Source organism: Macaca nemestrina, chromosome 12 (assembly GCF_043159975.1).
Source record: "Macaca nemestrina isolate mMacNem1 chromosome 12, mMacNem.hap1, whole genome shotgun sequence".
NCBI lineage: Eukaryota > Metazoa > Chordata > Mammalia > Primates > Cercopithecidae > Macaca > Macaca nemestrina.
The window spans coordinates 46,084,436-46,099,979 of NC_092136.1; the positions used below are offsets into that span (position 1 = coordinate 46,084,436).

The 15,544-nt window shown below is 45.2% G+C and overlaps 1 protein-coding gene and 1 non-coding gene across 3 annotated transcripts in view; one reads left to right on the forward strand and one right to left on the reverse strand.

Annotated features, from left to right (window-relative positions):
• Window positions 1-15,544, reverse strand: part of LOC105486999 (neuron navigator 2) — a 767,789-nt gene that overhangs the window by 519,975 nt on the left and 232,270 nt on the right. The gene's annotated exons all lie outside the window — the stretch shown is intronic.
• LOC112427600 (small nucleolar RNA SNORA1) lies at window positions 1,202-1,336 on the forward strand. The gene has a single exon (XR_003019284.2). It is a non-coding gene; the product is annotated as a small nucleolar RNA SNORA1 (small nucleolar RNA).

The following is a 15,544-nucleotide window of genomic DNA, read 5'->3' on the forward strand; positions in this document are numbered from 1 at the left end:
TATAATTCATATTCAAGTGGAATGTCACATACTGTGTAAGTTCTATGGGAGGACAGGAAATGGAGGAATAAAAAATTCTGAGGTGATCTAGGAAGGCTTCCTAGAGGAGGTGGTATTTGGAATTGTTTTGAGGATTGAGTAGGAGCTTAGTTGGTGTGGGAGAAGGCAGTGATGCAGGAAAGGATATTCCAGGCAAAGAGAACCTGATCATTAAGCAGTGGGAGTGCTTAGAGAACAGTGACAAGCCCGAGGTGGCTGAAGCAGCTGGCATGTGATCAGAGGAAGATGCAGATGAAGGACAAGCAGAGGATAGTCAATGAAGATGGGCACTGAATGAGCAACAAATCAATATTGAATCAATCAAAGGGATGAATATGGGCACCTCTATGTGGCCTACTTCAAGCTAGATTCAATCATGATCCAAACATATGTGGATGCTGGCCATGCAGATGCTATTCTGGGAGGGAAGATCAATAAGTGTGATAGGTGTCAGGACTTAACTGTGGCTTGGACTTGTTTCCTTAGCTTTCGCTCATTGTGGCCTCCATAGCCTGCCTTGGAAGCTGAATGGCCAATGTCTAAAGTGCATGTGCAATTCTAACAGTGTACACAACAAGCAGCCAGCCTTCTGTATATGCTGAAAAGCCAGGCAGAACTCTGCAGTGGGTCTTGGGGTCCCAGGAAGCAAAGAGATCTTCCATTTCAGGACCTCAAGATGAAGTTTCTCAGGGTCCTACCAAGGCTCAGCCCTAGTAGATCCTGAAGGCAAATCCCTACTTTTTGTGGATTATAGGGTCCCACAATGGTTGTTCTGGATGTTGGAATTTTATCTTTCAAGTCCTGATCCCTATCACACTTACACTAATTGATCTTTCCCCCTAGACAATAACATCCGCATGGTCAGGATCTACATCTGTTTGGGTCATCATTGAATCCAGCTTGAAGCAGGCCACATAGGGGTGCCCATACTCAGTTCCCTTTGATAGATCCAATATTGATTTTTTGGTCATCTGCTATTCTCAGATTAGAGGTGAGGAAATAAGACAGTTCCTAAGTAGAGAAGAGACACCCATGGCACACTGCACACAGGGCAATGACAGCGCCTGACCATCTCGAGAAAAAAGAATGAGAAACTATCCTGGACTGTGACGAAAGAAGGCAGTCACATCTGCATAGCTTATCCTAACAACTGTGAAGGTGATGCCCCATTCTCAAGGAGAATAGGCACTGTTGATCATGCCATCCCGAGATTGTTAATGGGGCTACATTGAGAAACAAGCTATGTTTCCATCACAGCAAACATATCACTGTGGTGACAATGAGACCTGTAACATTTCTGCTAAGGTCACGAGTGAAAATGGGATGCAACACAACTTCAACATTAGAAAAATATTAAAGAATAATACATTTGTGCTCATTAGCCAAAATAGCAATATGCTTTCCACAATTCAACTGCTAGGGCCCTAAAGTGAATTATTTGAAGAACTAGACCCTAAAGATTCTGGGTAGGAAGTTTTTAAAGTATTTCCAGTATGTCTGTATTCAAGTGGAGATAAAAGAAGCCCAACTAAGATGGACAGAACGACTGTGGATTAAGCATGAATCTCTAGACAGGCCTATCTTGAAGATAAATCTTGACTCAAGATTTGGAAGAACTAAGGTGACCCTGATGGACAGTGGAATGAATCACATGTAAAATTCCTTAAATAAAAATGTATTGACTTAAAGTAAAAACCATAATGGTGGTATTTGGTTGTTTGTGGGTTTTTGCAGTCAGGATTGTTACTCAAATACCTTCCTCACCTCTCCATATCTGCCTTGGTTTGCCTTTACCACACTGTCCCCCAGGGCCTGGTTCAGTTGATGCTTTTGGAAAATGGATTTTGAGCTATCAAAGAAAGCTCTTCCAGATATAAACTCAAGCGTCTGAAGCAAGAATTGGATTAAAAGGAGCAACTGAAAAGGACCTCAGAGATCCTCTGGGATAATTGCTTTCAATCTGGGTTTCCTGGAGCTTAAAGGTTCTGCAGAGGTGCCTGGGGTGCGGGGAGCTGGGAGGCAGGCCTGGGTAAGGGGGATGCTAAAGTGGCAAGGCTCAGAGTCTCCACCTTCCAACCAAAAGAGCTCAATGTGACCTTTTTCACCCACTGAAGTTCCAAATGTTAGGAGAAAGGTTCCAAGGTTTAAGGTTTAAAACCCACTAAGCTAGTCCAACACCATCATCATATCATAATTTTAAAAATAGCTGATTTTGAGTGTTTAGTGTGTGCCAGGCACCGCTATAAATGCTTTACATGCATTACCTCATCTAATCCTTGCAGCAACTCTAAAAGGTAGGTACTATTATTATCTCAGTTTTACAGAGGAGAAAACGTCAGCACAGTGGTTAAGTAATTTGACCAATGCTTGCAGATCACAAGTGAGGAAGCCTAGCTTGGGACCCACACACCTGGTTCCTGAGCCTGCACAATTCACCACTGCATGAGACTGAGACTGAGGAAACTGAGGCACAGAGAGAGGCAGGAACTTGCCCCAGGCCCTACGGTGAGCTCAGGGCTGAGCCCAGGCTGGAATCCTGCCTCCTGAGCATGCTTCTTCCTCCTGACATTCTCCTTCCCTCTCTCCTTCTCTACCCTACAGTGTGCCTTCTCGAACCAACTTACAGGTGGCTTTAAATAGACCATCCCTTGGTTATCAAGCCTCTGTGCTCCCACACTGGGAGCAGCTGAAGGAGATGGAGCTGTGATGGCTGATCGGCTTCTGGGCCCCTGTTCTGACAGCTGCTGTGGCTCTCTCTTGGCCGGAGCCTCACTTCCCAATGGCTGCTCTAGATACGTAGAGGCCCTTCGCCATTTTCACGCTGTCTGTCTGTCTGTCTATCCAGGATCACCTACACATGCTCTTGCTATTGTGGATATGGATATGCCCTGTTCCTTTGACCATGTCATTCCCACTGCTGGGAATCCCTTTCCTGTTTTGTCAGCCTGGCATACTCCTCCTCAAATGTCCTTTTTCCAGGGCCCTGACCTTCCTGACCTCCCTTCCAAGGCAGAATCAACCACACCTTCCCCAGCACTCTCCACATCACAGCACAGATCACTCTGTATTGTAACCACTGATTGAATTTATTTCTTTGATTAAAAATCATGTAGGTGGTCCCATTTTTCCTTTGGTAAAATCAGGATAGCTCCTACAATCTGCCTCTGGTTAAGCTGGGAGATTTTTTTCGTCTGGTTGGTTGGTCGGTTGTTTTTTTGTTTGCTTTTTTGTCTTCCTAAAATTCTGTCATTAAACTGATAAACTGTTTTGTAACCGACATCATCTTAGGATCCAAGAAACAGAGGACTTCTCTGTCTCTTTCTAGACTGTGAGCTCACCTGGGTTGAGGGCCATGATTCAATGTCTCTGGACCCCCAGCAGCCAGCACAGAGGAGGCACAGAGGAAGCACCAGGTATGGTGAGTCATGGTGCTCTGGGACTGGACGGTGCCCTCTGTGCCCAAATCTCTATGGGAGGCATCCCAGAGGCCTAGGAGAGTCCCTGCCATCTACCTATTGCCCATTGGGTTCACGAAACTACCTTATGATACGTGGAAAGAAACATGGGCAAGGACAGCAGGCTTCTTTTTCCCCCCCCAACCTGGCACAAATGAGGCTGACCAAGCCCAGCAAGATTCCAAACCACATCATACCCCATGCTCTGACTCCTTTCTTTTTTCTTAGAGGTAGCTACAATCGTTGGCTAGTTCCTAGCAGTGAGCTCTCTCAAATTCTCTATTTGTAAGAGAATTTTCCAGCAGAACTTCCACCATTTTCTATCCTTTTTCATTCTGCCTCCAATGACCTCCTAGGCCCTCCAACCTATGTCTCCAGTGGTAGTTGTGTACCACTTCTTCTCTTTGAACCTCAGCCTTATACATATGAGGATCTTAGACTTGATAGGGTCTAGCAGGTTACACAGGACTTTGCTTATCATTTTCCTTTTCTCTGCCTATGGTAGACATTACTAATCAATCACAGCATGCTTGCCTTCAGAATTCATCTCCAGGAAGCCACTGCCAAGTGGGTTGGCTCATGAACTGGGTCATTTTTGCAGCTCTGGGACTAGATGCCCTCTAAGGGAACCTCTAATCAGAGATCCTTGGGCAAAACACCCATATACCAGATTGTTTTGGATACTCCCAAATTTATATAATTTTAAATTTCTCTTTAATAAAAGCAATTTGTAAAATGGATGAGTAATTCAGGATTTTGTGGGAGCAGGAGGAGGAACATTTGACCAACCACTGGACTCTGGGCCCAACAGATGTACCTTTGAAATGGCCTGAAATACTTGACCAGGAATTTGGCCTTTCTGTCAGGTGACCCAAGTCAGGGAAGAAAGGAATAGAACTGGTGGGATATTCATTCATTCATTTCTTTCACAAACATTTACTAAGCACCTATTATATGCTAGACACTGATCTAAGGGCAGGAGATTTGCAGATGAAGATAGTGACGGCCCTCATGGTTGACCAGGTACTAGACCTAATGGCACTCTATTTGCATATCACATTTAATTTTTTATGGCCTCAATTTTGGCACATTTCCCTTACTGAAGCTAATTGGCCTCCATAATCTATACTCTCTCTTGCTTAGTACAGTGGAACCTTAAGATGGAACGAGCCTGGATTCCTGAATCATTGGGTGCAGAAGAGCTATCCACTGACCAGAAATGTTAGCCTTGGACTAAAATGTGAATGAGAACTAAATTTCTATTGTGTGTGTGCCTTTATACATTGTGGTACCTTCTTGTTATGGAAGCTTGTGTTATCCTAATTAGCACATTTTCTGTGTGCAGTCAGTGTCATTGTGATTTTAGTCTGGAAATGTCTTTGTAGCTCTGTTGCTTACTTTCAGAAGAGTTCTTGGAATTGGGTACCCAAAGGAAGTGTTCATCAGCCATGAATCCAGCCTTGAAGTCAGGTGCTTTTAACCCAGACTGTAAGAGTTTTCTATGAGGACTAAAAAGCCCTGATAAAATGAACTTTCAGTCTTTTAAAGAAAAATGTGATGCTTCCCAGAGAAATTCCCAAGCACCATGTTCTTTTCCTGGGAAATCAATCTGGGTACAGGACAATCTTTTAGGCAGCCAGAAGCCCTTCATCTGGGTTTCAGTGACAACTGGCTGTGGCTCTCCAAGGGTGCAGGCACAGTAACAACCACCTGGCAAAGGGAAATTAGCAAGTCCTGGAAGCCCCACCCCCCGGTCAGGTCAACAGCACGAGTCAGAGTGCCACAGAAATAAATATATCCCATTCATAGAGCTTTCCGTTTAAGAGCTTTCAAAGTCATAAAGTCTGCATAAGGCCAAAAGATACAATTGTCCAATTAGAGGTTTTATCTAGGAAAACACATATTTTCAAAGATATTGTTGGCCGGGCGTGGTGGCTCACGCCTGTAATCCCAGCACTTTGGGAGGCCGAGGTGGGTGGATCACAAGGTCAGGAGATCGAGACCATGGTGAAACCCCGTCTCTACTAAAAATAGAAAAAATTAGCCGGGCGCAGGGGCGGGCGCCTGTAGTCCCAGCTACTCGGGAGGCTGAGGCAGGAGAATGGCGTGAACCCGGGAGGCGGAGCTTGCAGTGAGCCGAGATTGCGCCACTGCACTCCAGCCTGGGCGACAGAGCAAGACTCCGTCTCAAAAAAAAAAAAAGATATTGTTTGGTCCCCATGCCAGGATCATAGCTGGGCTGGTTTAATGTGCTGGACTTCTGGGTTTTATAGTACTTTCCACTTAAGTGAGACAGGATAGACAGGAGCCTTCTCAGAGACTCCTGTCTCCAAGGTAGGGTCCAAGAGGGGTCTAGAGATGCTCAACGCCAATCATTCACATGAAAATTCCAGAAAAGCTAGAATCTACCTAGACCAGGTCATGTAGGAGGGGAATAACAACTAACATTTATTGGGTGCTTACTATTTACCCTTACTGAGTTCCAGGGTCTGTTCTAAATGCCTAACACATATCATTGCACTTACTCTTTATTATTGCCTTACAACAAAGTGTGTATTTCCTTCCCATCTTCCAGAAGAGAAAAGCAAGGCTTGGAAAGGTAAATCAACATACTCAAGGTGATCTGGCTCAGTGAGTAGTAGGGTCAAGATTTGAACTTAGGTCTAGTGATTCTAAAACACTTCAACCTCTATACTCAGTTGCCACCCATGACTGTCAGGGCCCTTTCTTCCTGTCTGTCCAGCTGCTTGAGCTGTGTTATGAAGGGCAGATAGATGAAGACCAAGGAAGGCCTTGTCATTAGCAGTGGGAACCACTGAAGGGAACCAGGCCTGGGAGAGAATCCCTAATATTTGCCAGAAACCATGTTAAGCATGTACTTAAATTATCATGCTGAATTCTCATAATAGTCCTGCAAAATAAGTCTTATCATATGACAATTGAGACAACTGAGGCTTAGAGAGGTTAAAAACTTTCCCAAGGCCACACAGCTCAGAGGTGGTGGAGAGTCTGCCTGAATAGATTCCTTGCTCAGAAACATTAAGTCAGGCACTGAGCTTACCCACCTACATACTCATCATATAGCTTTTATTTTTGGGAGGGATTTCTTTTTTGTCAAATTCTGGCTCTACCTGTATACATTCCACTGATCACTTCCCTGATAGTCCTGGATGTGGAAACTTACACACACACACACACACATTGACATTTAGGCCACTTACTAGCTGAGTAATCTTGGGTGTGTGAATGTGTCCCTAAACCTCTCAGAGGGGTTTCTGCTCTCCTGGGACTCACTACTTAGACCAAAGGCAGCAAACTTTTCCTGTCGAGAGCCAGAGGGTAGATATTTTAGGTTTTAGGGCCATCCACTCTGCATGGCAACTACTCAACCCTGCCCTGTAGTGCAAAAAACAGCCATAGATAATGTATTATCAATGCTATGGCCAGATTTGGCACACGAGCCTAAGTATGCAGACCCCTGACCTAGATGGTCAACATATTTCACACATAAGTGTTAGATTCCCATTTTGTAAGTACTACAAATGGGAGGTGTTACTGTACTCAGAGTATATACTAGGAAGAACTGATCTCCAGGGGATGGTGGCTGGATAATGTCACAATGTCACCACAGGGCAGGGCCAGGACTGGAATCTAGGCATCCCGCTCTCCCACTGGGACTCGCCCCCTGCATAAGTGGCCTCCTTGATCACCAGGGAATCTCCCAAGTCGATGTCCCTTCTAAAGGCTCAATGACATGAGGCTGCACTCAGAGAGCAGCCCAGGACGTCTGCAACTGCCTGGCTTAACCTCTGACTCGGGCCAAGAGCCTTCCACTAGCAAATCACTGGCTCATTTCTCTCCAGCAGGGCCTGGCTCACGGCACCTTCTGGAAAGCCGTTACAGCAGCTACAGCAGCACGCGCAGCATTAATTTATGAAAATCTCAGCTTGTAAAAGCCCAGCTCGCAGGCAGAGCTGGAGGAGGCAGAGGCACTCTGCACTGGAGATGCGTGAACTGCTATTTGCTTCTCTTACAGCCACAAAAGGAAATGCTGGCGAGGGCTTCAGAGAAGGGGTGGTGGGGAGGGGACGCTGCTGGATTTAATAGCAGGAATACGAGTCATTTGTCTTATTGTAAAATAGATGGTGTTTGGAAGCAGAAAATGCTCTGGATCCTTTCTTTCCTCCCCTTGCAGGCATGAAAAGCCTTGAGCAAAACAAAATGCTGCTGATTTTGAGTCTATTTTGGGCGCCTGTCGCTGATTGTCTGCTTCCGAGGCCTGTGCACATGCTGCCTTCTCAAAGAATGGTTTTAACGAATTGAAATGGAATGAATGAGCATCTTGCTCCTGCTGCTGCTGCCACCATTGGAACAGAAAGTAGCCCCCAAAGGTGGGGCCTGGTCCATGGCTCCTCTATTCTTCCCTCTCACCCCAGATGCCCACCCAACCCACACCCCCATCCACACAGCGCTTGCTGGCACCCGAGTTAGGCTGCTCACCCTATGCCAGGAAGCTATTTACCAAAGGAAATAACTCTGATAAAGGGGCTAAAAATAGGCAGCAGTGATGGAAAACATTTTGTTGAGAGATCTGCTGACAAGAGGGGAAACAGAGCTGTGAAAAAGATAGGTGGTGAAGGACACAGAGGGAGAAGTGGCTACACTGCACATCTAGGGGGCCCAGGAGGAGCCGGGTCAGGGCCCAGAGGCCAGGTGGCTCACACGGATGGCTGCGCCCTTGTGGCAGATCTTCCCTGTCAGTGGCCCCACCTTTGTGGTATTTCACCCAGCCTTAGAAAAGTGAAGGGGTGCGAGCCAACAGGTTCCTTCGCCAGGTGGGTATCTGAGGACAGGTATCTGAAAAGCAGCACCATGAAGGAAGCAAACAGAACACTGATGGAGGCTGACCACACATTCGGCTTTTGCCAGTTAGCAACACACCGACATTGGACAAACTGCTTAACCTCTCTGAGCCTCAGTTTCCTCATGTGATAAATAAAGATATGGTTAGACCTACGTCATATGGCTGTGGTGATAATCCATGCATGCTATTTACCAAACAGTGGCATTATTCAGGTCATTCAGCCTTTTACAAACATGGATTGAGGGCTTTCTTTGTGCAAGGCACTTCCTGGCACCCAGGGATTCCTTGATGAAAAAGACAAATTCCTGCTGTAAGATACTTTAATTCCTTAGTGAACACAGTAGAGAAGGGGAAACTGTCCTTAGAAATATATACCCAGCACGACTCACCCTAAGACAGCCAAATGGAAGGACCCCAGGACACCTTCCCGGGCCACAGATGCACCCATTCCATCCAGTGCTGTGTGTCTGCTATGCACTGTGTACTAAAGAGGGAATGATGAGAAAGGCTCAGGGTTCCCTTCTGAAGCACACAGACTGGTAGAGAAGACAGGGACGGAAACAGATATATGTTATTCACATGAAAAGGACCATACAGAGTTAGGTTTAAGAGCTCTCTTTGGGAGCAGCAGATCTTTGAAATTTCCAGGCACTGGAATGTGTAAGTTTTACAACGAGCTAAATCATATTCATGTATTTGCATAAATTAATAAACAGCAATTATATATTATAGCAATTTCTAAGTAATATCCCCAAATAACTATCTCAATATACCAAAATAGTAACAATGGTTATTTCTGGGTGGTGGAATTATGGGTGATTTGTCTTTCTCCCCAAATTCTCTACAATTAGTATGCATTATTTTTATAATAGAAAAACAAACAAATAAAACATTAGTAAGAAGCAAGCTGTTTCAAAATACCCTGCAGATGGGAAATCTGTTCACTTGCGTTGGATTCGGCTGAGAGCCTCTCTATGACTTCAAGAACCTTCAAAAGTTTGAAGTAGCTTGAAAACAGGTTTTTGCATCAGAATGTGGCAAGGCTGCCCAGTCTCTGGCCAAGTGGGTCTGATCCCTCACCTGTTTATTTTGTGGCTGAGGATCAGAAAGGAGTGTGCTAGCTTGGAATGGGGAGTGTAGACAGAGGAGGACCCATTCCACAAATGGCTGTGTGCAAAAGGCACTTAGGCCTGGATTTGAGCACTTTCTCCACCATATACTAGATGTGAGATCTTGGGCCAGTCATTTCACTCCTTTGAGCCTCAGATTCCTCATTCTGTATGACTTAAAGAAGCCATCCTGAACCACCCCAGGATCCACTGGGCATCTCTTATTAGAGTCCACACCATAATCTGCTCAGCCCTCTGTGTTACAATGGCCTCTTTGCTAGGAGCAACTTAAAACCAGGGAACACACCTAGTCCACGGCTGTGACTCCCTTACCTCTCGTAGTGCCTGCTACAGTGACCTTCAAAACACATTTGCTGAATGAATGACTGAATGAATGAGATGCCAAAGCTCACACTAGGCGCTGTAGCTGCAGAGATGAATGACGTGGATCCCTGGCCATCAGGAGCTCCCACTTTAATTGGAACTCAGTCTTCCTAACACAATAAAGATGATGACCGATGCCTTAAAGGGCTTATGTGCAAAGAGAAACTAGAAGAATGGGGAAGAAAAGGTGAATTTCCCCAGGGTTGTCCAAGGAGGAACTTGTATAGGGGGGTAGAATCTGAGCACAGTATGGAAAAATGAGTAGAGCTTCTCCTGAGGGCACAGAGACAAGGCAGGCAAAGGTGTGGGGTGGAGCAGGAGTGTGCACAGCAAGGAAGAGGCAGGAGCAAGGCTAGGGCCAGGTGTGGAGTACCTTGGATGGGAAAACAGTGGGTCTAACTGGCATTCTGGCTGCTGTAGGAGCCCAGGCAGGCTTCGGAGGAGAGCTGATGGGCTTCTTTCTCATTGCGATGGCAAGAGCAAGCATCTACCGCCTGTGCTAGATGCCAGCCTTGCCCAGCATGCTTCCACCTGCCCATCAGGAGGGCAAGGCAATAGGACCAGTTTGGGGTTAATCACTGCTAAATCTAGTCTTCCACAAACAACTCCTCTAATTTAAACCAGCATCTGTGAGAAGGGCCAGCTTTGGCAGGGGCCTTGAGGAATGTGGACATGATTAACTTCTGCCAGTTGCAGCAAATTAACTGCAAAAAGAACATCCTGGCAGCACCCCGGATCTTAAGTGCAGCCAACCCTTGAAGATGCAGGCTGATTGCTTTGCCTGGACTGAAAGTGCAAAGCTGTGTCTTTACTGGGCACTTCCCATTAGGAAGTACAGGGGCACCAGCTAAGCTCCATCCCTCCTCACGACCTTCGCCTGTGCTGTTCCCTCAGCAGGAAACCCTTTCGCCCAATTGAGTATGGTTGACCTGTTCTGACCTTTCAAGTCCTGCTTCAAATGTTGTTTCCTTTGTGATGACTTCCCTGACTCTCCATCTAAGGTGGCTTTGCTATTCTCCCCACACTCATCACTTTCTATTCTACCATTCTATTTTCTACTTTTTAAAGGGTTTATTTTCTTGCATGGTTGTTCATTTCCTTTCTCTCTACCTAATTCTAACTGGACCTATGCTCCACGGTAGCAGGAACCTTGTCTTGCTCACAGCTATATTCACTATGTTTGGCACTTAATAGTTGATCAATAAAAATAAATTGGATGGAAGGAAGGAAGTAAAGAAGGAAAAAGAGGGGGTTTCTAATACAATGGCTCCAGAATGGCCACCCCAGCACTTAGCCCCACTGCCCTGAGAAGATAGCTCATTAGCCATGAGCCCACAGAAAACCTCTAGGCCAGGGCCAGGAGTGTTGGAGCCCCAGGGACAACATAGGCCAGGAATCTGATGCTAAAGGAAGAATAAGGGACAAGAGAGGGAATTAACATTTATTGAGCACCTACTGTGTGCCAGGCCTGTGGTTACTGAATGAAACTTCTCATTTTACAGATGAGGGGGGCTGTAGATAATAAAAATATCTAACGTTTATTCTTGCACCTGGGCTAATCACATTGCATATATTTTCCCAATAAGTTTGGGAGGTAAGCATGATCACTGCTGACATTTCATAAGCAGGGAGAACTAGGAATGCTCAGGAACTTGCTCGGTTTTATACAACTAGCTAGTGGCAAAGCCAGGATCAGAACTTGGGTCTTTCCAACTCTTGTCCAACATCCTCTTTTGATAGAAAATGTCCTTCACCCTATCATGATGGCTGGTTTGGCCCTGCCCTGCAGCCAGCTCTCCAGGGAAGTTGCTGGAAGGAGCCCTACCCCAGGCCATGGTTCTAGGCAGACTTCAGACAATCCCCAGTCATCCACCAACTGCTCAGCAGGCCAGTTAATTGGCTTGCCACCCCCAAGTGCTGAAAGCACTTGGGCCGCCTGACACAGCGCCCTTGCCAAGAGCCACCCACAGACACAGACAGGTGAGGAGGGATGGGTCTTCTAGCCCTGCAAAGCAGCCAGCTCAGAAACCACCCAGGGAGGCCTCCCTGACAGGCTGCGTACAGGGGAGGGCAAAGACGGCACTTTCTGTCTAGGACAAGAAAGCACAGTCCTCAGGCTCTACCACCTATAAGCTGGTGACCAGATCAGTTTCTTAATCTCTCTAAGCCCTAGCTTTCCCATTCATAAGGCTTCTGTGAAGAAGAAGTGAAATGGCAGATGTCAGGCACTGCCCACAGCTGGCACAGGGTAGCAGCTCAGTGAAGCTCAGCTGTACCAGGTGAATTCTAAAATCAGAACCCACCAGGAAATCCTCCTTCCCACCTATATACTAATACATGCCACAGTCATTGAGTCCATACTGTGAGCTCAGATGTGTGCTGAGCGCTGGAGAAACGTCGTGAACAAAATGGTCAAAATCCCTGACCTCAAAGACCTTCCAGTTGGGAGTGGGTAACCAACAAAATAAATACTATGGTATGTCAGACAAGGTGCCAAGAAGAAAAAGGCAAAGCTGAGAAGACAGGTATGAAGCGTAGGGGCAGGGTAGCTGAGATTTTGAGCAGGGTGCCCAGGGATGGGCTCACTGAGGTGGTGACTTCTGGGAAAGGAAGTGCTGGAAGTGCTAAAGGTAGCCACACAGATGTCTGGGTGGAGGTGGGAGGTACGAATGTTCCAGGCAAAGGAAACAGCAAGCTCACGCCTGAAAGCCAGAGGAGTACCTGCCAAGCCAAGATGGAGTCCTCACATGATTTCAAAGACAAAGCATTTCCCAAATAAGAGGTTAATGAGAAAATTAGATTTTGTAAAAATGCAATTTGTGGCCAGTTTTTCAAAAGGCATGCTGTTGACCCTGTTGGTTCTGCAGTTTGTTGCTTCTGGAAAGTGGTCCTTGGCAAATGTCAGCATATTCGTATAGGTTTCCCCAGGTAATTATACTAATTAATATCAGCAATAGGAATTATAATCACTGTCGTTTATCAAGTCCCTACCATGTGCTGGGCAAAATTCTGGAAGCTTTTATATATACCATTATGATTCCCGTTTTACAGATGAAGAAAATGAGGCATAGAGAGATTAAGCCTTTTAACCAAAGTCATGCAGCTTATAAGTGGGAGAGTTGGAGTTCAAACTCAGACAGACTGGTTCTGGCATCTATGTGCTGACCACCATGTAACTACCTTAAAAACATGGAAGTCATTATTATTATGATTAACAAGATGGGGTTGCCCTGGGCTGTCCAAGCTTTCTTGCTCTTCCTCAAAAGCCATGCTGTTTCCCCAAAATGAACACTCCCGAGCTTCCTGTTTAATCTTTTGTCCCAGGTCAAGTCGTTTTGTCAAGATATAAACTATTAAAGCCAAAAGGTTGCAGATAGAGTACTACAGCAAAGGGATGACCAAAATTCCAGTCTCTATTGCAGAGAAGGGTGGCTGAGCAAGGAATATGGCAAGCTGATACCACATCCCCAAGGCTCAGTTTCCCCATCTGCCAAATAAGAAGGGATGGAGGGCTTTAAGACCTCTTCCAGTCCCTGATCTTAGAGTTTGGAGACACGAATCCTGAACCCTGACCGAAGCCATGGAGCACATTGTCAGGAGTGTTCAACTGTTCAACTGACACCCAGAAGACAGCAGCCTGGGTGAGCTGGCTGTGTTGCCAGGCAGTGGGAGGCGCAGGTCATACTACCTAAGTCCATGTCTTGTGCCAAAAAAGCATCTTCCCATCTGCACCCCTGTGTCTGCCAGTGTTGTCCTGTGGTCCTGCCCCAGGCAGCAGGGGGCAGATGGTTCTACCTGCCAGTCTACTCATCCACACAGGATGTCCCTAACACAGTGAGTGCTTAGAGGGTTGGGAAAGACCAAACCTGCCACAGTCTCCCCGCTCCTCCTTCATCCTTCCATCTCTGCACTTCCTGTTGTGGGACCTCCTAACATATCTTACCATTCAGCCTTTGGGAAAAGCTGATCTCCAGTGGGAAGGAAATATAATCATAATAAGTAGTAGTAAAGGCACCATTTACTGACAGCTTTTCTGAGCTACATGTTTCTTTTTAATGAAAGTAAAATTGACATAACATAAAATTAAGCTTTTTTTTTTTCTTTTTTGAGACAGAGTCTCACTCTTGTTGCTCAGGCTGGAGTGCAATGGTGCGATCTCAGCTCACTGCAACCTCCGCCTCCTGGGTGCAAGTGATTCTCCTGCCTCAGCCTTCTGAGTAGCTGGGATTACAGGCACACACCACCACTCCTGGCTAATTCTTGTAATTTTAGTAAAGATGGGGTTTCACCATGTGGCCAGGCTGGTCTTGAACTCCTGACATCAGGTGATCCACCCATCTTGGCCTCTCAAAGTGCTGGGATTACAGGCGTGAGCCACTGTGCCCAGCCGAAATGTTTTTTAAAGTATACTATTCAGTGACACTTAGTACTTTCATAATGCTGTGTAGCCATCACTTCTAAGTGGTTCCAAGACATTTTCATCATCCCAAAAGGAACCTCATGTCCATTAAGGAGTCAGTTGCCATTCCTGCCCTCTCCTTTGCCCCTGGCAACAACTAACCTACTTTTGTTTCTCACGGATTTGCCTATGCTGGATAATTCATAGAAATGAAATCATATAATATATGACCTTATGCCTGGCTTCTTTCACTTAGCATAATGTTTTCAGAGCTTATCCATGTTGTGGCATTTATCAGTACTTCACTTCTTTTTATTGCTGAATAATATTCCATTGCATGGATATACCATACTTTGTTTATCCATTAATCTGTTGATAGACATTTGGGTTGTTTGCACTTTTTGGCTACAATGAATACTGCTGCTATGAACATTCATGCCCACATTTTTAAAACACTTGTTTTCAATTCTTTTGGGTGTACTCCTAGAAGTAAAATTCCTGGTTCATATGGTAATTCTATGTTTAGCTTTTTGAAATACCAACAACTGTTTTCTGCAGTGGTTGCAGCATTTTACATTCCCACCAGCATTATAGGAAAGTTCTAATTTCCTCATATCCTCAGAAACACTTGTTATTTTCAATTTTTTAAAAAATTGTAGCCATCCTAGTGTGTGAAGTGGTATTTCATGGTGGTTTTGACTTGTTTTTCCCTAATGACTAACGATGTTAAGCATCTTTCCATGTGCTTCTGGGCTATTTGTATATCTTCTTTGGAGAAATGTCTATTCAAGTCCTTTGCTTACTTTTTAATTGGTTTATTTATTTTAATCAGGTCTTTTTTTTTATCATTGAGCTTTTTACATATTCTGAATACTAGACTTATCAGATATATAATTTGCAAATATTTTCTCCCAGTCTGAAGCTGTCCTTTAGTGCAGAAAAATTTTTAATTTTGATGAAGTCCAACCTATCCATTTTTCCTACTGTAGCTGGTGGTTTTGTGGTCGTATCTAACAATCCATTGCCAAATCCAAGGTCATGAAGATTTACCTCTAGGTTTTATCCTACAAGTTTTGTGTTAAGTGTTTTATATCTAATTTTCTTGACATCCTCTGGGTGAATTCCATTATCATCACCATTCCCATCTTAGAGACTAAGGGTCAGGATATTTAAGTTACCTGCCTAATGACACACAGTCAGGCAGAGCAGAGGCAGGGTATGAATCTGCGTCTTCAGCTCTGGAGCCCAAGATGCCCATCATTCAGCCTCTCCAGATCTGCCTCCTGTTGTCCAT